Here is a 21,929-nt window from a genome sequence, read left to right on the forward strand (position 1 = left end):
ATGTTCGGTCCATGCAACCTTTAGTGTGTGAGTCAATTCATTTTTCAAGTGGATATGCACATGTTAAACTGAATTGTTCATTAGACATCCAGCTCCTGATTGCTGGTTTTGATTTCCCAGCAATTCTGTAGATGTGTCTGGGGCTGCCATTTTTCACACCTTTAACACAGCTTGAGCCACACACAATAGCAGATGGTAACACTGATGTTACAGTGAAAGGCATCCACTGCTAATTTCTGTGGTTCAAGCTGCTGCTAAAGGTATAACCCTCCAACTTATAGTACTGGGATGGATCCAGGCTACAGCAGGCACGTTGCAGCCTCATTGAATCATGGGGGGGGATAAGTTAGGGCTTAGTCACAGTTACCATTCCTCCACTCTTTCCAGGCACAATCTGTGCTTTAAAGCACCTTGTCCAAGCACCTTTTCCCCTGCCAGAGCTTTCCCCATGAAAAGTCACCATTTAAAGCTCAATCGGAACAATATATGGAAAACCTGAACTGACATTACCCTGATTGAGGGGAAGAGTGGGTTTTTGCAGAGAAAGCTCTGGGGCAAAATAATATTAACAAGTGATTTTAAATACAGGTGAAATTCCAGAAACACGGAAAGAGGCTTACATTACAGTAATTCCAAAACAAGGTTCAGATTTGCTGCAAATTAAAAATTATAGGCCTATCTCATTGTTAAATAATGGTTATAAATTATTTGCAAACATTTTAGCTAACAGAATGGGAAAAAAATTAAATGAGCATATACATCAAGATCAGGCAGGATTCCTTCTAGATAGACAAATGAAAGAGAATATAAGAAATATTCTGAATACCTGGAGGTCAAAAATGAAAATAAAGCAGCAATGATGTTTATAGATGCTGAAAAAGCCTTTGATAGCATCTCTTGGAATTTCATGACAAAATTACTTGAAGAAATTAATTGTGGATCCAAATTTTAAAAAGGAATACAAGCAATACATTCAGAACAAAAAGCCAAATTAATTGTAAATCAGGTGATAATGGAAGACTGTAAAATACAAAAAGGAACTAGACAAGGTTCCTCACTATCACCGCTTTTGTTCATTCTGGTCCTGGAGGTGCTTGCCAGAAATATAAGAGAAGACAAGGAGATCACTGGGTTAAAAACTGGGGAAAGTGAGTTTAAATTGAAAGTATATGCTGATGATCTAGTGATTACAGTGGAAGATCCAAAAAACTCTCTCTCTCAAGTTATAGAAAAGATTCAAAAATTTGGGGAAGTGTCAGGATTTAAATTAAACAGAAATAAAACCACATTATTAGTTAAAAATCTGAAGAAGAGAAAAAAGAGTTGGAGCAAAGTATTGGGATAGAAGTCCTGTCAGGGAACTGCCATCAGAGCCAGAGGCGGAGGGAAGGCTCCAGAGGGATGCCGGAGAGGGTCCCAGTAGGGAGAGAGGCAGCCCATCTGCTGGGGAAGGAAATCAGCATAGCACCAGTGGAGAAGGGGGGCAGATGGGGGAATCGGCGAGGGGGCTCCAGGACTCCTTGCCAGAAACCAGCGGGGAGAGCACGGGTCCTCCGCTGCCCACACCCTCCCTGCGCAGAAGACTTCCACACAGGGAGAGTAGGAGGAGACTCGGCGTCAAAGAACTTCTTTGCTGGAAGAAGTTCAAGAAACGCCCACTGACGGATTCTGCCAGTGACTGAGACAGCCACGGATGGGTGGCTGTCCGGACAGAAAGGGTTCACCCAGGAAATCCAGCCAGGTGTGGCAACAACTTACGCACGAGCAACGCCTAGAACCGTTACAGCAATCCGTCAGTTACTGACGTTGCTTGTGCGGAGCCCCAGAGAGGCAGCATGATGAGCCGAACAGGGACAGCCGGAGAGCTGGAGCAGCCAGCTGCGATGCCGAGTCTGGTAGAGAGAAATTGAGACTTGGAACAGCATGTAGCTATCTTGACAGCGCGGCTGGACGAGAGACGGGCTCAGGATGTGCAGGTCAGACCCACCCCCATCGCAAGGAAAGTACCGGGGCTGGTACACAAGTTTGGTGGGAAACCCCAGGACTACAATGCGAACAGAACGGAAATAGAGTACGCTTTGGAACTGCAGCATAATGACTTTGCTGATGACGGGGAGAGGGTAGCTTACATTGTGGGGTATCTGGAGGATGGGGCGCGCGAATGGATCAGGCCCCTAATGGCGACGCAAAATGATGCCTTGAAGGACCTTAAGAAATTCTTCCAGGCAATGAATGCGATGTATTCCAGCGAAGTGGAGCAAAGTGTAACTCGGCGGGAATTGATGGGGTGCAAGCAGGGGAGCCAGTCCGTTAGAGACTACTGGTCGCGCTTTGCAGTGCTGATCCACCGGCTCGGCTGGAATCTGGACTCTGAACCTATATGAATGTTGCTTGAGGAGGGGTTGTCCCCAACGGTGAAAGACGAGTTGTCCCGCGTGCCCCGCCCACAGTCGATGGATGAACTGACCAAGGCTGTGCTTGCGATTGGAGTACAGCAGGAAGCGCGGGCTCAGGAGAAACGCGAAGTGAGAGGGGAACGTTGCCATGACTACCGCATTCCGGAGATACCGAGACAGCTTTCCCAGGCGGCTGAGCCAATGGAAATTGATGGCGCATGCGCGCGAGGTTTCAAACACCAGTGAAGGTCACAAGAGGGAGGGGAAGGATTGGAAAACCACCAAGAAGTGTTTCCTCTGCCAGCAGCCAGGACATTTTGCTAAGGTCTGCCCTCAAAGAAAAGCCTGGCAAGGGATGGTAGGGGCTGCTGGCTGTGAGGGGAAGGGGGAGGAAGGGCAGGCGCAGGGAAACGACAACGCCTGGCTGCCAACCAGCAGGGGCAGTAGCCAGGCCAGCAACCAATAGAAGTAACCCAGCCTGACCCTCCCAAGGCAGCTATAGCCATAGAAGTGGTGCTAGAACTCCCGAATGGGACCCAGTCAAGGTTAAGGGGCTGCTGGATTCGGGCAGCTCCTGTAATTTCTTCAGCAGGGACTTCGCTCTGGAGCACCAACTCCACCTGCTGCCCCTGGATTTTCCCTTGCAAGTGACCACCATCGATGGCAGGGAACTTCGGGGGGGAGTGACACACCAGACCCAGCCAATGCAAATGTGGGTTTCCAGGCACACAGAGACCATCGCCTTTCACGTGGCCACACTGGCAGGACCCCCAGTAATACTGGGAATGAGCTGGCTGGCACTGAATGATCCAGTAGTGTCATGGCATCAGTGGTCAGTCACCTTTGGGTCAACTTACTGCTTGGAACACTGTCTGGGGGGGAGAACCTAAGAATGACGGTGGCTAGGGTGGCTGGGCTTGCCGTGGAACTAAAAGGGGAGGTGCCACCACAATATGCTGACCTGAAGGAAGTCTTCAGCGAGAAGGAGGCGGATAGACTACCCCCCCATAGGCCCTTTGACTGCCAAATCAACTTACTCCCAGGGGCTCAGCTGCCGGTGAGTAAGCTGTATGCCATGTCCGACCGGGAGATGCACGAGTTGCGGCAATTTATTGACAAGAACCTGAAGAGGGGGTTCATAAGGGAATCAAAGGCGGTGGGGGGCAGTCCAGTGTTCTTTGTGGACAAAAAAGAGTCTAATCAGCCCAGATTAGTTGTGGATTACAGGGCCGTAAACCTGGTGTCAGAACCCGTGACCTTCCCAATGCCCAGGATTGATGACATTTTAACACGGGTGAGGCAGGGGAAAAATTTTACCAAGCTGGACCTCAGGGGAGCGTACAATTTGATCAGGATAAGGGAGGGGGACAAATGGAAAACTACCATGTTCACCCCCCTAGGGGCTTTTGAATACTTAGTCATGCCATTTGGATTACAATCAGGCTCTGCCTGCTTTCAAGCTTTCATGCACCACGTGTTGGGGCCCCTGCTGTACAATAATTGCATAGCCTTTTTGGATGACGTCTTAATCTATTCGGACAATGAGAAGCAACACGTCAGAGACGTCAGGGAAGTACTACAGAGACTGCAGAAGCACCAGTTGTGGGTCAAGCTGGAAAAATGCCAATTTCATGCCAGAGAAGTCGAGTTTCTGGGGTACAAGTTGTCAGACAAGGGCCTAGCTATGGACCCAAGCAAGATGAAGGCAGTGCTGGAATGGAAGGCCCCCAGAACCAGGAAGGATGTGCAGAGGTTCCTAGAGTTCAGCAACTTCTACAGGAAGTTCATAAAGAACTTCGCTCGCTTAACCGCGCCCATCACAGATTGTCTCAGTAGCAAAAGGAAGTTCACGTGGACAGAAAGTGCCCAGCATTCATTTGAAAGACTGAAAAAGGTGTTTGCTTCGGAGGAGCAGCTCCTGCACATTGATCTGGAGAAGTCCATGAAACTGGAGACGGACGCGTCTGACCGAGCCATTGGGGTGGTCCTTTTGCAGCCAGGGGCCAAGCAGAGCTGGAGGCCGTGTGCCTTTTTCTCAAGGAAGCTGAACAAGTTGGAGCAAAACTACACCGTGTATGACCGCGAACTGCTTGCGATCTATGCAGCCTTTCGGTGGTGGAGACATCTGTTGATAGGGGCGCGGCACAAGATCCAGGTCTGTACTGACCACAAGAACTTAGAATACTGGAGGACCGCGCAAGTACTCAACCAGAGACAGATTCGATGGGCTCAGGAGTTCTCCAAGTTTTCCTTCAAGATGCGATACGTGCCGGGAGAGGAAAACGTAAGAGCAGATGCTCTCTCCAGGAAGCCGGAGTACATGGAAGGAGAGGGACCGCCGGAGGTCCGACACGTGTTTCCCGAGGACCGATGGATGTGTGGGGGAGCGTTGGTTGGGAAACAAGAACTGACTGGGCTTACTAGAGACGACGCGTTCGCTCAAGCGAAAATCAGGGAACTCCGGGATGGAAGGGAAGACTAGGGAGGGTTTGAGGAAAAGGAAGGGCTACTGTACTATAAGGGGGCTCTGTATGTACCGGGGGAGACCTTGAGGGAGAAGGTACTCAAACAACTCCACGACAACCCAACAGCTGGGCACTTTGGACAACACAAGACCATGCTGCTCGTCACCAGGCAGTTCTGGTGGCCAAAGGTGAGGGAAGACGTACGGGAATATGCACTCCCGTGCGACCGATGCCAGAGGGCCAAGGGGGAGAGGGCTGCCCCCGCAGGGTTACTGGAACCCTTGCCCACACCAGGAAGACCCTGGGAGGTGGTGTCCATTGATTTTATGACAGATTTGCCCAAATCAAGAGGGAAAACAGCAGTCATGTTAGTAGTCGATCTACTGACAAAGATGTGCCATTTCACAGCTTGCTCTCATGTGGTGACGGCAGAGGAGACAGCCAGGTTGTTTGTGGATCACATCTTCAGGCTGCATGGGACTCCCTTGAGGGTCATCTCGGATCGCGGGAAACAATTTACTTCCCTGTTCTGGAGGAAGCTCATGGGCTTGCTACAGGTCGAGGTGGGCTTCTCAACGGCAAGGCATCCGGAAACCAATGGACAAGCAGAAAGAGTGAACAGTATACTCCAGCAGTACCTACGCTGCTACGTAGAACGATTGGGTAGAGAAAGTAGCGTTGGCTGAATTTGCGTACAATAACGCTGAACATGTGTCCATGGGAATGAGCCCGTTCATGGCCAATTATGGGTGTCATCACAGGGCCTTCCCGGGGAGGGGGGAGGAAGGATGGAGTGTACCCACGGCAGAGCAGTTTGTAGAAGAAATGGAGGCCTTGCACCAGCAACTCAAGATTAACTTGGAATGGGCCAAGGAAGTTTACAAGAGGCAGGCGGACAAGCACCGTTGGGAGGGGGAGGCCATACGGGTGGGAGACCAGGTGTGGTTGTCAACCTAAGGGTTACCCCTAAAGGGAGGGTGCAAAAAGTTGCAGCCGAGACGGCTGGGGCCTTTTGAGGTAACACAGCAGGTGAACCCCGTGGCATTCAAGCTCAAGTTGCCTGACAGCATGAAGATACATCCAGTGTTCCACAGGTCCCTACTTTCACCGTACAGGGAGGGATGGTAATTTCCGGGGCGGCAGGGAGGAGTCACCACCCACCCACAGGTAGAGGAGAGGGAACGCCGGAACCAAGCCACGGAAATACTCGACTCAAGGTGGCGAGGTCGCCAGGTGGAGTACTTGGTGGCTTGGGAGGGAGAACCCAAGTCAGAAAACACGTGGGTCCCCGCTGAGTCGATCAATGACGGGTATCTGGTGGAAGAATTCCACAGCCTGTTCCCAGATAAACCAAAACCACTAGCGAGATTCTGGGAGGAAGAATTTGGAACCACTGACGAAGAAGAGGACTTTGTGGGTTTTCCCGCCTCCGAAGAGGAGGGAGGGGAGGTGTCAGAGGGAGAAGAATCAGACTGGGAGGCCCACCCCGTGGGAAGAGATCGGAGCAGATGGGAAGCGGGTTTGAATCCTCAGAGGATGGTGACAGCTCCTTCAGGGGATTCCCCGCATCGTCGGCCGAGGAAAGGGACAAGGTTGAATCGGAAAATCGGGCCGGGGGTGGAGGGGGTCCTGGGGGGGAGGTGGATGTCAGGGAACTGCCATCGGAGCCAGAGGCAGAGGCAGGGAGAGAGGCAGCCCATCTGCTGGGGAAGGAAATTAGCATAGCACCAGTGGAGAAGGGGGGCAGATGGGGGAATCGGCGAGGGGGCTCCAGGACTCCTCGCCGGAGACCAGCAGGGAGAGCATGGGTCCTCTGCTGCCCATGCAGACTTCCGCGCAGGGAGAGTAGGAGGAGACTCGGCGTCAAAGAACTTCTTTGCTGGAAGAAGTTCAAGAAACGCCCACTGAAGGATTCTGCCAGTGATTGAGACAGCCATGGATGGGTGGCTGTCCGGACAGAAAGGGTTCACCCAGGTAACCCAGCCAGGTGTGGCGACAACTTACGCACGAGCAACCCCTAGAACCATTACAAGTCCATAAAAAGGTAAACTATTTAGAGATATGGTTAACACAAAAAAATATAAATATCTATAAAGATAATTATGAAAAAGTGTGGCTTGAGGTAAAAAGAAATTTAGAAATATGGAGTAGAATGAACCTTTCCCTATTAGGAAATATTGCAGCGGTAAAAATGAATGTTCTGCCAAAAATGCTCTTTCTTTTCCAGACAGTCCCAGTAATGGTGAAAGGTGACTGCCTCAAAAGATGGCAGAAGGAAATTTCCAAGTTTATCTGGGGGGGGGGGAGGCCAAGGATTAAGCATAAGATACTTACAGATAGAAAAGAAAGAGGCCGTTTTGCCCTCCTAGACCTTAAATTGTATTATGAGGCTGCATGTTTGGTATGGATCAGGGACTGGATACAATTGGAAAAAGGAAGAAGCATTGGACTTAGAAGATCACGATAACAGATTTGGATGGCATGCATACTTATGGTATGGGAAAGGAAAGCTACATAAAGGATTCTATAATCATAATTAGGAAATCATTAATGAGGGTTTGGGAGAGATATAAAGAGTTAATAGAACAAAGGACACATTGCAGGCTCTCACCAATTGAAGCTTTGTTGCTCAAGCTACTTGGCAAGAAAGGGAAGTGGCTTACATACAGCGATTTATTAAAAGATCAAGAAGTTAAATGGAAACTAAAAGAGTATGAGGAAATAAAAGATCATTTTCAGAGTTGGTTACATTATAAGCAATAAAGAAGACAACAAGAAAGGATTTAGTTACACTACTAGATTTCAAAAGGAAGTCATAGAAGGGAAAGTGAAGTTGCTGGAGTATTCTGCTAGAATGGGAAAAGGGACACGGGTGGTGCTGTGGGTTAAACCACAGAGCGTAGGGCTTGCTGATCAGAAGGTCGGCAGTTCGAATCCCCGCGATGGGGTGAGCTCCCGTTGCTCAGTCCCTGCTCCTGCCAACATAGCAATTCAAAAGCACATCAAAGTGCAAGGAGATAAATAGGTACCGCTCTGGCGGGAAGGTAAACGGCGTTTCCGTGTGCTGCTCTGGCATGTACACTGTACGCCGGCTCCCTCGGCCAGTAAAGCAAGATGAGCATTGCAACCCCAGAGTCAGCCACAACTGGACCTAATGGTCAGGAGTCCCTTTACCTTTACTAGAATGGGAAACATAAGATGAAGAGGTGTCGCTACATGCCAGGAACAACACAGGTGGGCTATCACAGAAGAAGTGGTTGTTCTCATGTGAGCCACAGAAGAGCCATCTAAAAAACAGTGCAGTGAGTCCCAGTGAGAGGATGAAACCAGTGGAGCGGACCACCACCAGTAATTGGAGACATAGCACCTGGCTCATGATTAGGGTATAGCACAATGGGTTGCAGATAACCACATTTAGGCCATCACAGCCAGCAAGAAGCATTCAGAGGTGCCCAAGGCAATGAAAAAATACATCTGTACTGCACATTCAAGCCGAGAAATATTGTGGCTCTTGATCAAGAAGTTTGCCAACATTTGGGGCACAATGACCAGTGTGTAGCAAATCTCAATGGAGGAGAGGTTGCACATGAAGCCAAAGTCACCACCACAATAGTAAAGTGCCCTGACAGAGTCACTAAGTACATGGCCATAAATACCCAGAAGAGAAGGACCTCGTATTCAGGCAGATTAGAAAAGCCCGGCATGGTGAAATCTCCAGTCGCATTCAGTTCCATTGGAATATTGCAACTATAATAGACATGGTTGTGATAAGATAACATTTATACCTGTCAGGTCTGCCTCTAGATCCCAGCTCACAGAGGACCAACGCCCGGTGGATATAATGTACAAAAGTCTTTATTGAAGTTTAGTTTCCATTTCAAAGCTCTGGGCGCGCAGACCCACGTCTTGATGCTAGACCGGCTAAGTCCCCTCTGACTCACTGCTCCACCCACACCAGTTTAAGATTCTAGCCCGGCTCCACCTCTTACGCTGTTCTTTCCTTCGCTGGGTCCTTCTGCCCTCTGGGGTTTCCTCCTTCCTGGACTCCTCTGACGCTGAGCCCCCTGAGTCTTGTCCCTCCCTCCGGCGGGCTTTAGGACCTGGCTCCCTTCCCGGGCTCCCCGCTGTGCCGCGCTCCTGTACATTTGAACTTGGCGCGCGCGCCCAGCCGGTGACTTTCCTTCTGACCCTTTCCCCGCTTCCTGATGTGGGCGTTGCCAAACCTGACTCCTCTCCTCCCTCTGGTGGTGAGGACACTGGTCCCGACTCCTGGGACTCCCCCTCCCCACTGCGCTCTGGTGGAGACGCTGGTCCTGATCTCCAACTGCTGCTCAGGGACTCCCCGCTGGCCCCTTCCTCCTGGGGCTTCCCCCCTGGAACCCCCCTCGCTCTGGCCACCGGCGCTCCCTTCTGTGAGTCCTCCGATTCGCTAGAGAGGCTTGTGGAATAACTCTGGCCACTGTCACTGCCTGCGCCCCCCTCGTACTCCTCCTCCTCACTCTCCATTTGCTCCCCCTCCTGTGTCTCTCCTTCTGAACCCCTGACATCCATCCCCCCTCGAAGCCCCCCTTCCCCCCTCCCCCTCTTCAGGTGCGGGTTCCGGGTGCTCTAGAGTTGTTGGGGTGAGTTCAGGATACAGTTCGTCCCCCGAGGCGTGGAGCCATCGTGATAAGTCCGGAAATTCCTCCATGGGCTCGTCGACTGCGATTCCCTCCGCTTCCATCTCCTGGGCGGTGTGTTCGAAATCTGAGGCCGCCCCCAAATCACTCAAAACCCCTTCTCCCCCTGTCGCCTGAGGTGACGCCACTTCCCAAGGTCCCTCCGGCATGTCTCTGCGCCATCCCACTTCGGGTTGGTCCTCCCACCAATAAGATCCCCCCGTGCCAAAACCTGAGAGCGAGCCCTCTGGGGAGCTGCCTCCCGGAGCCGAGTCCTCCGCTGACGAGAAACCCCGGAAAGTGCTGGCCGAGAGTGTGGGTGTGAACAGACAATCATCGAAAAAGCCCGCTGGCATAGGCTTGTGCGGGAAAAGTGTATGGAATTCTTCCTTGAGCAACTGCTCCTCCAATGCGTAATCCGGCACCCACCTGTTGGCACTGGCCGGGGTGTCCTCTGTGGCGAGAAGATATTCAATCCCGTCCTCCCCCCACCTTGAGTCTAAAATCTCTGTGGCTTCGTTGAGTGGCCCCCTCCTCGGCGACCCCCCCTTTTTGGGCGCTTCCCTGAGCGGGTCTGGCGCTGTCCCTGGTGCCTGAAACCTGTGGGGCTCTTTGTAGGGTGTGAGCACTGATCTATGAAAGACCGGGTGCATTCTGGACCCCTCTGGGAGTGTTAACCGGAAGGCCACTGGGTTGATCTGCGCCTCTACTTGGTAAGGCCCTAGCTGCTTGTGCCCGAGCTTCTTCTTGGCCAACGATCTGGCCGGAACTGCCTGGGCTGCTAACCAGACCCAGTCTCCTACCCGGATGTCTTCCCCAACCCTCCTGTGTCGGTCTGCCTGCACTTTGTAAGCCTGTTTCGCCATCTCTAACTGCCTCCTGAGCTGCTCGTGGATCTCCTGCAACTCCGCTGCCACGGCCTCTGCTCCCTGCGGCTCCCCCTCCCTCACTTTCTCTAAACCCGGGAAGGTTCTGGGATGCCGCCCATTGTTGGCGAAAAACGGTGTCACCCCCGTGGACACGTGTTTCGTGTTGTTGTAGGCAAACTCGGCTAGCGGTAGGTAGTCCACCCAGGTCGAGGGCTGCTGGTTCACGTAGCATCTCAGGTACTGCTGCATGATGGCGTTGACTCTCTCCGCCTGTCCGTTAGTCTGCGGGTGTCGCGCCGATGCCAAGCTGACCTTGACGTTCAGGAAGCCCATCAGCTTTTGCCAGAAGTTGGAGATGAACTGGCGCCCCCTGTCGGACAGGATGGACCGTGGGAGGCCGTGCACCTTGAACACGTGGTCTATAAACATCTTGGCGGTCTGCTCGGCTGTGGCCACCTTCGCGCAAGGAATGAAGTGGGCCATCTTGGTGAACAAGTCTACTACCACGAGTACTGCCGTCTTGCCTCTCGAGCTGGGCAGATCCGTGACAAAGTCCAGGGCCACCCTTTCCCACGGTTCGAACGGTGTCTGTAGCGGTTCCAACAGGCCCGCCGGCGGCTGGTGTACTGGTTTGGCCCTTTGGCAGGTGTCGCACCTCTTGACGTATTCCGCGACATCCACCCTCATCTTGGGCCACCAAAAGTCTCTGGCTACTAGGTCCACCGTCTTCTCCTTGCCAAAGTGTCCCGCGCTGGGTGCGTCGTGCAGCTGTTGCAGGACCCTCGCGCGGAGGTTGTCTCCCGGCACGTAGAGGGCTCCTTTGCGGATGAGCAGGCCGTCGCGTATTTGGAAGTCGTCGTCCCTCGCCGTGCTGCTACGCACCTCCTCCATCTTGGCTCGCGCGAAGGAGTCCGTCTGCAGCGCGCGACGCACCGCGTCCAGGTCCACCGTGGCTGACGCGCATGCGCATGCCCACGCCTTGGGTGCGAAAATATGCTTGGCCGCCGCCGGCGCCTCTTTTTCGAGATACTGCGGTTTCCTGGACAGCGCGTCTGCCATGATGTTGTTGTTTCCAGGGATGTATTCTATTCTGAAGTCGAAATCTGCAAAGAACTCCGCCCAGCGGATGTGTCTCTGGTTCAGGAACCTCGCCGTGCGCCAGTACTCCAAGTTCTTATGGTCTGTATGGACCTGCACCGTGTGTTTGGCCCCGACGAGGAAATGCCGCCACGCCTTGAAGGCTGCATGTATGGCCAGTAACTCCCTGTCCCAGATGGTGTAGTTCTGCTCCGACTTGCTGAGTTTCCTGGAGTAGAAAGCGCACGGCCTCCAGTCCCCCTGGTGGTCTTGCTGCAACAGGACGGCCCCCACGGCCCTGTCTGACGCGTCCGTCTCCACTCTCATGGGCCTGCTGGGGTTCACGTGTAGCAGGTGTTCCTCGGACGCGAAGAGGTGCTTGAGCTTCTGAAAGGACTGCTCTGCCTGCTCCGTCCAGATGAACTTCTTCTTCTTGGAACTGAGGATGTCAGTGATGGCTGCTGTCTGCATGGCAAAACCTTTGATGAACTTGCGATAAAAGTTGGCAAAGCCGACAAACCTCTGGACTTCCTTTCGATTGCGTGGGCTCTTCCAGTCCAGCACTGCACGTACCTTGGTACTGTCCATGGCGAGTCCCTTGTCGGACAGTTTGTAGCCCAGGAAGTCCACCTCCGTCTTGTCGAACTGGCACTTCTCCAGCTTGGCGTAAAGCCGGTGCTCCCGCAGCCGCTGCAGGACTTCCCTGACATCTCTCTCGTGAGCCTCCGGCGACTCCGAGAAGATGAGGATGTCGTCCAGGAAGCAGATGCACTTCTTGTAGAGAAGACCCGCCAAGACATGATGCATGAATGCTTGAAAACAGTGGGAGCCATTTTGTAATCCAAAAGGCATAACTCTATATTCATAGGTGCCCAGCGGCGTAAACATGGCCGTTTTCCACTCGTCACCTTCCCTCACGCGAATGAGATTGTACGCTCCGTGCAGATCCAACTTGGTAAAAATGCGCCCCTTCCGCACCGTCGCCAGCAGGTCATCGATCTTGGGCATAGGGAAGGCTGAGGGCTTGGTTTTCGAATTTAAGACGCGGAAGTCCACGACCAGCCTCCTCTGGGGCGTGTCCCGCTTCTTTACAAAGAATACAGGGCTGCCCCCCACCGCCTTGGACTCTCGGATGAATCCCCGCTTCAAGTTGTGATCTATGAACTCCCTGAGCTCCTGCAATTCATCCTCAGACATGGAATACAGTTTCCCCGTCGGGAGCGTCGCCCCCGGCAGGAGGTCAATCTTGCAGTCGTATGGTCTGTGGGGAGGCAGCTTGTCCGCTTCTTTCTCGCAGAAGACCTCCAAAAACTCTTTGTACTTGTTAGGTACCGCTTGCAACATGCCCAAGTTCAGCTGTGGTCCATCCTCATGCCCCTCATCTTCCAAGTCAGCCAGGATGCAGTGTTCTGCGCAGTAGGAGGAGCCGAAGGTCAGTTGCCGCTGGTACCAAGCTAATGCCGGGCTGTGCCTATCCAGCCAACTCATTCCCAACACTATGGGCGTGTCTGACAGGCGGGTGACGTTGAAGCTGATGACTTCGCGGTGATTACCAATGCGCATCACCATTGGCGGCGTCTGCTGTAGCACTTGCCCTCCCAGTAGCTCCCTGCCGTCCACCGTGACGACGTTCAGAGGTACCGTCGCTGGCAGAAGGGCTATGCCATGTTGCTGGATGAACTCCATGCCTATAAAATCTGCATTGCTCCCAGAGTCAATGGTAATGGGGATTTCCACAGTGAGCCCATTGGGAAGTTGAAGGGATGCGGTGAGCTGCACTACTGGTTTGGGTGGGAGGGGGTCTGTGGGCTGTAACATTACTGGGGATTGCTTCACTGACTTGTCTGGCTGGCCCCCAGTGACTCCATTTCCAGCCAGACAGTGTAGTTTTCCTGCTGTGATTCACTCTGCTGAACTGCTTCTGTTACTGTCGCTGCGGCTGCAGTGTGCTTGTGAAACCGCTGGGGACACTCTTTCGCCATGTGCTGAGCACTGTCGCAGATGTAGCACTTCCTGGTCCCTCTAGGAGGCTTCATTTTGACTGCTCCCGGCGTTAGGGCTCCGGCTGTGGACTGAGCCTTAGCACCACCTATCTCCATCGGCTCCTCTCCTCCTCCCAGCGGAGGCATGGATCGAGCGCGTGCCGCTTCCTTGGGAAAGTGGGGCGGTCCTCTCGCTGGCGTGCGGCCCCAATGCCCTTCCTCCTTGTCCCAAGGGCGTCCTTCCAGCCTAACCCCAATCGTGAGTGCCCTCTCCACAACGTCTTTGGTGGTTTGGGGTCTCTCTCCCCTTGCAATTTCGTCTTTCACAGCTCCGTTCAGCCCCTCCCAGAACAGGTCTCTGACGGCAGACGATTCTCTCTCCCAGCCCATTACATTCACCAATGCAACAAAGCGTGAATGATATTGCCTTACAGTGGCTCTGCCTTGCCTTAGTCCGTGAATCTCCTTCCTAGCGATATCCACATCAATCTCAGACAAAAAACACGCATCCATCACTTTAAGGAAGGCACCCGCATTTTGGAGGGCTGGATCCTTATCTCTCCAGAGATTGCGCAGCCAGGATTTAGCCTCTCCCCGCAAATGCGATACTATAAATCCCACTTTCTCTTCCTCTCTTCTAAAGTCTTTCTCCAGCAGTTGCAGTGCATATACTACATCTGCTCTGAAGTTAGGATACTGCTGCAGGTTCCCATCGAAATGCGACACAAGGCTCCCTCCTCTGTTCCCCAGCCCAATCCCCTCTGGTCTGGCGGCCGGTAGCCCTTGTGCAGTCAGCACTTCTAACCTGGTTCGCAGATCCTGGCAGGCAGCAGCTGCTTCCTGTTCCTTCTTTCTGGACGCCAAAATCTCTGCGTTCAGCTGCGTCACGGCGTTTTGCAAACTTGCTACCTTCTCTTCGGTAGTCATTTTTCAGGTATTCGTGAGCTCGCGAAGTACCAATCTTCACCCCTCACTGCTTTCCCGCACGTCACGAGGTGATAAAATTGGTGGAGGCAGAGGGGACTTACTGTCAGGTCTGCCTCTAGATCCCAGCTCACAGAGGACCAACGCCCGGTGGATATAATGTACAAAAGTCTTTATTGAAGTTTAGTTTCCATTTCAAAGCTCTGGGCGCGCAGACCCACGTCTTAACGCTAGATCGGCTAAGTCCCCTCTGACTCACTGCTCCACCCACACCAGTTTAAGATTCTAGCCCGGCTCCACCTCTTACGCTGTTCTTTCCTTCGCTGGGTCCTTCTGCCCTCTGGGGTTTCCTCCTTCCTGGACTCCTCTGACGCTGAGCCCCCTGAGTCTTGTCCCTCCCTCCGGCGGGCTTTAGGACCTGGCTCCCTTCCCGGGCTCCCCGCTGTGCCACGCTCCTGTACATTTGAACTTGGCGCGCGCGCCCAGCCGGTGACTTTCCTTCTGACCCTTTCCCCGCTTCCTGATGTGGGCGTTGCCAAACCTGACTCCTCTCCTCCCTCTGGTGGTGAGGACACTGGTCCCGACTCCTGGGACTCCCCCTCCCCACTGCGCTCTGGTGGAGACGCTGGTCCTGATCTCCAACTGCTGCTCAGGGACTCCCCGCTGGCCCCTTCCTCCTGGGGCTTCCCCCCTGGAACCCCCCTCGCTCTGGCCACCGGCGCTCCCTTCTGTGAGTCCTCCGATTCGCTAGAGGCTTGTGGAATAACTCTGGCCACTGTCACTGCCTGCGCCCCCCTCGTACTCCTCCTCCTCACTCTCCATTTGCTCCCCCTCCTGTGTCTCTCCTTCTGAACCCCTGACAATACCCAAGCTTGCTTTCAAACATAATGGGGGGGAGAACAAAAACAATGGAAGCATCTTGAAACTGTGGCTGTGAACATAACACAGGAATATCTATAAACAGAGCTGTAGAATGGGGTGGGGGCTGGGGACCCCGGCCCCAGGTGCAGAATTTTGAGGGGGCATGCACCAAGTGCCCCCATGAGGGATCCTCTGCCTGCAACCGGGGGTCTCTTGGCCACTACATCCCAGGCCCCCTCACTGAATGGCCACCTGGGCAGCATTTGCTCACTCAGACGGAGAGTGAATACAGAGGGAGAATGGCGAGCAAGGGGTGACCCCGGCATGGCCTGGCACTTTTTTCCATGGACATCCAGGGGATTCATCCGCCATAGGCCACATCAGCCGATCAGGCTCCCCCCCTGTGCAAGCAGCACAGGGCAGTCCCTCTTGGCTCCAGTGGCAAGGGCTGGCCTGGCCCTGTGGGCTCTGTTTATCTTCTGTGCCCCACTCATGCCCAGCATGCATGCCCCAGGCACCAGCAAACTAGGCCACAGCACCGTCTATAAAGCAGTCCCTGATTAAATATGTGAAGCCAGAGCACTGCAATTTTGGCTTTAATGACTGGCTCATTTTTTTGCCCATTCCCATGACCTGCAGAAGTAGAGTAATTAATGCCCAATAATCAAATAATCAGCTGTGAGTGTGAAGGCCGCTCCCTGCAAGGCCCTAAAGTACCTGGCCCCTAGGGAGGGGCCCACACTCACCCACCCCTACAAAAGAGGCTCCTCATGAGGCTGGAGGAACATTGTCTGGCTACTGTTTTATTGTTTTATTGATTTAATATGCTGTAAACCGCTTTGAGATTTTTATTAAAAATGTAAAGCGGTATAGAAATTAAATAAATAAATAAGGTTAAAACTCCCATTAAAAGGATCTCAGATAGCAGGACTGAAAGAAATCTTAGCAGACCAAAGGGACAGTGATGGCACTGGGGGGGGGGGATCTAGGGTGGGCACAGAAGAAGCAAAGTATATTTTTAGGGGGTTGTTCTTTAAAAGGGAAATAGCTGTGTATGTAATGACAGGAGTCCAACAATGGTTGGGTGAGCTCATTGTTAGGGAGGGCCTTGCCTCTTTCCCTCTGGTGCTGCCCATGGTTAGTGGGCATAAGAAGACAAAGAAGCATTGTAGAACAGGCAGAAACTATGTACAGGGTACCTAATATATATCCATAACCCTGCAGACTTTTCATCACCTACTTCTTCACTTCTTCATTTGATTTTTAAATTACCGGAAAGTTCAGAGAACTGAATATCCTTTGATCAAAATCCCATTCATTCTGGGACTTACAAAATATTGATGTAACCAGAACTACCAATCAAAGTATGGCAGGAGTACTATTTGGAGAGTAGTTAGCTCTTCCCTAATATAACACATTTTTGTATGTTATTTTCACTAACACATGCATTTATATGCTAAGACTGTGCAACCACCCAAATTTGCTTCTGAGCCCAATTCATCCATCCTGATCAGGTAGCCACCCAACCCAGACTGATCTGGCTGAGAGACTCAGGCCCGATGCAGGTCCTGAACCAACTGGGGACCTTGCACAGTCCAATAGAAACAATAGTTTCATATGGGTTTTTAAAATCAAACTTGTGGTCAGTTTTCTGTATTTCACCTTATTCTGTTAGTGTACTTTTATGGTTTCATTATGTCATAACACATCTTTAAGCTGGTATATTCTGTGTTTTAAGATGGACATGCTTTGTAATACTCCTATGAGGAGACTGTTTTTATTTTGCTGTATTCTTTTGAGAAACTTCAGTAACATTTGTTTGTTTGTTTGTTTGTTTGTTTACACTGACAACTGGGAAACATTGACCTGCAAGCTCTCCAATTGGAGAACAGCCTTTACCAAAGGTGTCATGGGTTTTGAAGACACTCGAACTCAGGACAAAACATGCTAAGAGGAAGGCACTCTTGGCAAACCCTCACCATGATCAACTCCCACCTGGAAACCTATGTCCCCACTGTGGAAGGATGTGTGGATCCAGAATTGGCTTCCACAGTCACTTACAGACTCACTGTTAAAACCATGTTTATGGAAGATAACTTTACACAGCTATAAGTGATTGTCAAAGCAGCAGCAAAAAAAAAGAAAAAAAGAAAAAAGTGAATGCTAGTGTCTACTATCCAGATCAAGGGAAGTAATAAAGGTAAAAGTAAAGGGACCCCTGACCATTAGGTCCAGTCATGACTGACTCTGGGGTTGTGACGCTCATCTTGCTTTATTGGCCAAGGGAGCCAGTGTACAGCATGACTAAGCCACTTCTGGAGAACCAGAGCAGCGCACGGAAACGCCATTTACCTTCCCGCCGGAGCGGTACCTATTTATCTACTTGCACTTTGGCGTGCTTTTGAATGTTGGCAGGAGCAGGGACCGAGCAATGGGAGCTTGTAGCACCCTGCTTGTGGTTAACGCTTAGCTGGAATGAAATATTCAACGCAGCAATAGAGAAATTAAAATAGTAATTTATTTGTCAGACAAATAAATGAGAGGCACAGTGGTATATGGTTACCAAGCTCTGGCCTGGCCTCCTGCCATTCTGGCCAGCACTTATATTTCCTTAATCCAGCCCCCTTGCTCCTCCTGTGGCTGCCTCTGTCCAATCAGCCTGGTTGAAATTCTTATTGGCTGTTTGCTAGAACCAATCACAAAAGATACACCCATTTCCTTCTGTCCTTTTATGGGACACAAAGAGCTATATATTCTTATATCTATAAATGACAAATAAGTAGTAATATATCTTACATGTGTCTCAACAAGGAATCTTAATTACCAGCTCACCTCTTGCCCTCCTTGCCCTATTGCCTTCCAAAACAGATGATTAATCTTAACTTTTTATCTTCAAGGATCTTGAGTTCACATCATCATTGAAAGATCTCCTTCATTTGGAGGTGTCTAAACAAAAGGCCTGACAACCATATATCAGGAGTGCTCGATGGCGTCTCCTGTCTGGCAGGGGGGCTGGGCTGGTGGCTGACTTAATTTCAGGATAGTTACAACTCTTACAACTATATGAAATAAGAATCTAGCATTTCTTAAATCCTTTGCATAATTACATTTAAGCCAATATATTTAATACATAAATAACATTTTAAAAGGAAAAGAAATCTTAAAAGGATCTCAGTTTAAGAGAGAAACAGCTTTAGAAAAGACTTCCCAAAAATGCTCTCTTTCTGCCAGCCAGACCAGTTGCTTTTCAATTTGCTCTTGACCTTTCAACCTTAGGAAAATATGGCTCAAGTTTTAATGGGAGGCACATGGTGTTATTTTACTATTTACCCACTCCTAATTATGTTTTCTCAGCCTTTTTTATCTTCTGTAATATGTAGGGTCAGTGTCCTCGCTCTCAGCCTGTAATTCCCTTTTTACGACTTTGAGAATTGTTTTCTGCTATAAATCAGGGCCCCCCCTTGTCTAGGAGGAAAAACATCTTGCCAAGGTTTTTTAGTCTTCTGCCTGGCATGAAACATTTGAAAATCTTTAAGCTCTTTTTAATATACAGGCCCTGATCGGAATATATAATCTCTGATAAAAATGCAGGCTTATGATTAGATGCCTCAAGCTCACCCCGTCGCGGGGATTCGAACTGTCAACCTTCTGATCGGCAAGTCCTAGGCTCTGTGGTTTAACCCACAGCGCCACCCGCGTCCCCAAGGGAAGTAATAGTACCACTCTATTTTGCCTTAGTCAGACCCCACCTGGAATACTGTGTCCAATTCTGGGCACTACAATTTAAGAAGGATGTTGACAAGCGGGAGCATATGCAGAGGAGGGCAACCAAAATGATCAAGGGTCTGGAAACCAAGCCTTAGGAGGAGGTTGGTTAGAAGGAGCTTAGAAGGAGCTGGGTATGTTTAGCCTGGAAAAGAGGACTGAGAGGAAATGAGATTGCCATCTTCAAATATCTTAAGGGCTATCACATGGAGGAGGGAGCATACTTGTTTTCTCCTGCTCTGGAGTGTATCAGGGCTTCAGGAATTCTATTCCTTCCCCAGTGGCAGCAACAAACAGAGTAAACAAGAACAAGAGTTTGTTCATTCATAACAGCAAGAGGCAAAAGAACGCCATCTACCCTAATCATGGCGTTGTTCCAACTGAGCTCCTCCTCCCTCCTTCCTAGCAACAGCAGTTCCCCTTATGGTGGCCACACAAGCTCAGTTGTCTCTGAGTCCTTTGTTCCTGCACTCTCAACGAACACTGAATTCTGGGAGAAGGGGGGGGGTCAGAAATACTTGTTAAAACTTTGGATAAGGATATAATCACACATTATATCCTCTCCTGCATCCCTGAACATTCCCACAAAGGGTTATGGGCCCAGTATTGCATATTTTTGTGTATTTTTGAAGGATTGCGTTGGATTGTGATTTTGAGTTAAGTAGTATTTTTCTGAGAGAACTTCATGGTAAGCACATGGTCTTTTGTACCATTGTGCACTGGGGATTAAGCAACCCCCCCCTTCCCTCAGAGTTCACAGGGACCCAAGGCAGTGAATATTTGTTTTGTATTTTGAGATTTTTGAGATTTTGATTTTAAAATTTTGAGAAATTTGGAATTTTGAATATTTTTCAATTTTTTGGATTTTAAGATGGCTAGAGCAACTTTTGATAGTGATGCAAAACTAGGAATGCCTGTGCTAAATGAATACAATTTCATGCATTGGAAGCAGCGCTTAATACCATGTTTAGATTCAAAACACATTCTGTTTTGTTTTTTTTAAATGATATTTATTGAAGTTTCCATTAACAACATATAAAAACAAACAACAACAAAAACAAACAAAAACAACAAGTATAGTTTCAGACCTTATTTTCTTAGCCTACTTTCCCCGACTCCCTCATACCTCCCTGTTCTGTATTCTAATTTCATTATCCAGTCAGTAAATCCATTCCCTTATTTCCCAAAGTTTTTTGACAATTCCATTCCTTTTCCTAATTAACATCTCTGAACACCGTATTATTTTCCAACCCATGTCTTTCTAGCCTTCATTAATTTTATAATACTTGTCAAGATAATCTTTAAATTTCTTCCAATCTTCTTCCACTGTCTCTTTCTCCTGGTCTCGGATTCTGCCTGTCATCTCTGCCAGTCCCATGTAGTCTGTCATTTTCATCTGCCATTCTTCCAAGGTGGGTAGCTCTGGTGTCTTCCAATACTTTGCAATAAGAATCCTTGCTGCTGTTGTGGCATACATAAACAAAGTTCTATCCTTCTTTAACACCACATGGCTAACCATGCCCAGGAGAAAGGCCTCTGGTTTCTTCAAGAAGGTATATTTAAATACCTTTTTCATTTCATTATATATCATTTCCCAGAAAGCCTTAATCCTTGGGCACGTCCACCAAAGGTGAAAGAATGTTCCTTCAGTTTCTTTGCATTTCCAACATTTATAATCGGGCAAATGGTAGATTTTTGCCAGTTTGGCTGGGGTCATGTACCACCTGTAAATCATTTTCATAATATTTTCTCTTAAGGCATTACATGCCGTAAATTTCATCCCGGTGGTCCATAACTTTTCCCAGTCAACAAACAAAATGTTGTGACCAATATCCTGTGCCCACTTAATCATTGCAGATTTAACAGTTTCATCTTGTGTATTCCATTTCAACAGCAAATTATACATTCTTGACAAGTTCTTAGTATTGGGTTCTAACAGTAGATTCAAAACACATTCTGGATGCTTTAGAAGACCCTCAGCCTACTGGTTCATCTGAGGAAGATTTAGCCAAGAAAACTGCTTGGAAACACAAGAATAGGGAAGCCAGACACATAATTTTGAGTGGACTTCGTGATGAGCATCTATCATTAATAAATAGTAGAGATGATGCATCTCAAATCTTATTTTTTTAAAATGATATTTATTGGAGTTTCAAATAATACATAAAAAAGTAAAAGAAAAAAGAAAAAAAAATCAACGTTTACAATCCACATTTTCAGTACCTTTTTTCCACAACTTCCCCTCGCCTCCCCTTCTTGTATTCCATATCCAAAAGTTTGTTCAGCAAGTTCTTATCCCTAAATTTTAACCTTAATTTATTGTTATGTTAAATTCAATTTATATATCACCTTTTAGCTTATATACATCAATCATTATACTTAAAGACTTTTTCTAAGATCGTCCCAGTTTCCCTTCCACGAATTCCCCATTTTACTACTAGTAGCAACACAAAAAGAAAAAAAGATAGAAAAAAATCAGAGTATTTTTGTACATCCTTTGGATTTCCAAACCCCACCCTCCCTTCCCCGGTTTGAATCCCCAAACCATTGTTCATTTGTCCATCTTTTATCAGCCTGGCAACCTCACGTCTGAGGCCCTTAAATCTCTTTCAGTCCCTCTCTGCGGGTTTCTTTGAAAGTCCTTTATATTAAACACCAAATCTCGGAGGGGCACTATCCCTATAATGTCCATGTTCCTTCCAGCCAGACCTCCATGTTTAAAGGTGGAGCTCAAGTCTTGTTTCTCAATCCTTTTAAGTCCAAATAGCCCAAAGGCTGCAACTTCCACCTTGATCAGATTTATAGACCATAGATCTTCAGATCTCCACAAAAGGAGATCTTTCCACTCCTCATTTTCCAGTTCAAACCCAGTTCTTATTATCCAGTTCTTATTTTCTTTTATATCCATCTTGACAGGCCTCCGGCTCTCCTT

At 49.5% G+C, this 21,929-nt stretch overlaps 1 pseudogene across 1 annotated transcript; it reads right to left on the reverse strand.

Annotated features, from left to right (window-relative positions):
- Nucleotides 1-8,012: 8,012 nt before the first annotated feature.
- LOC310839468 (olfactory receptor 10Q1-like) lies at nucleotides 8,013-8,595 on the reverse strand (annotated as a pseudogene). The gene has a single exon. The product of its transcript is annotated as an olfactory receptor 10Q1-like (transcript).
- Between the last annotated feature and the right edge of the window lie 13,334 nt (nucleotides 8,596-21,929).

The sequence above is a fragment of the Podarcis gaigeae genome (assembly GCF_964106915.1).
Source record: "Podarcis gaigeae genome assembly, chromosome: 2".
NCBI lineage: Eukaryota > Metazoa > Chordata > Lepidosauria > Squamata > Lacertidae > Podarcis > Podarcis gaigeae.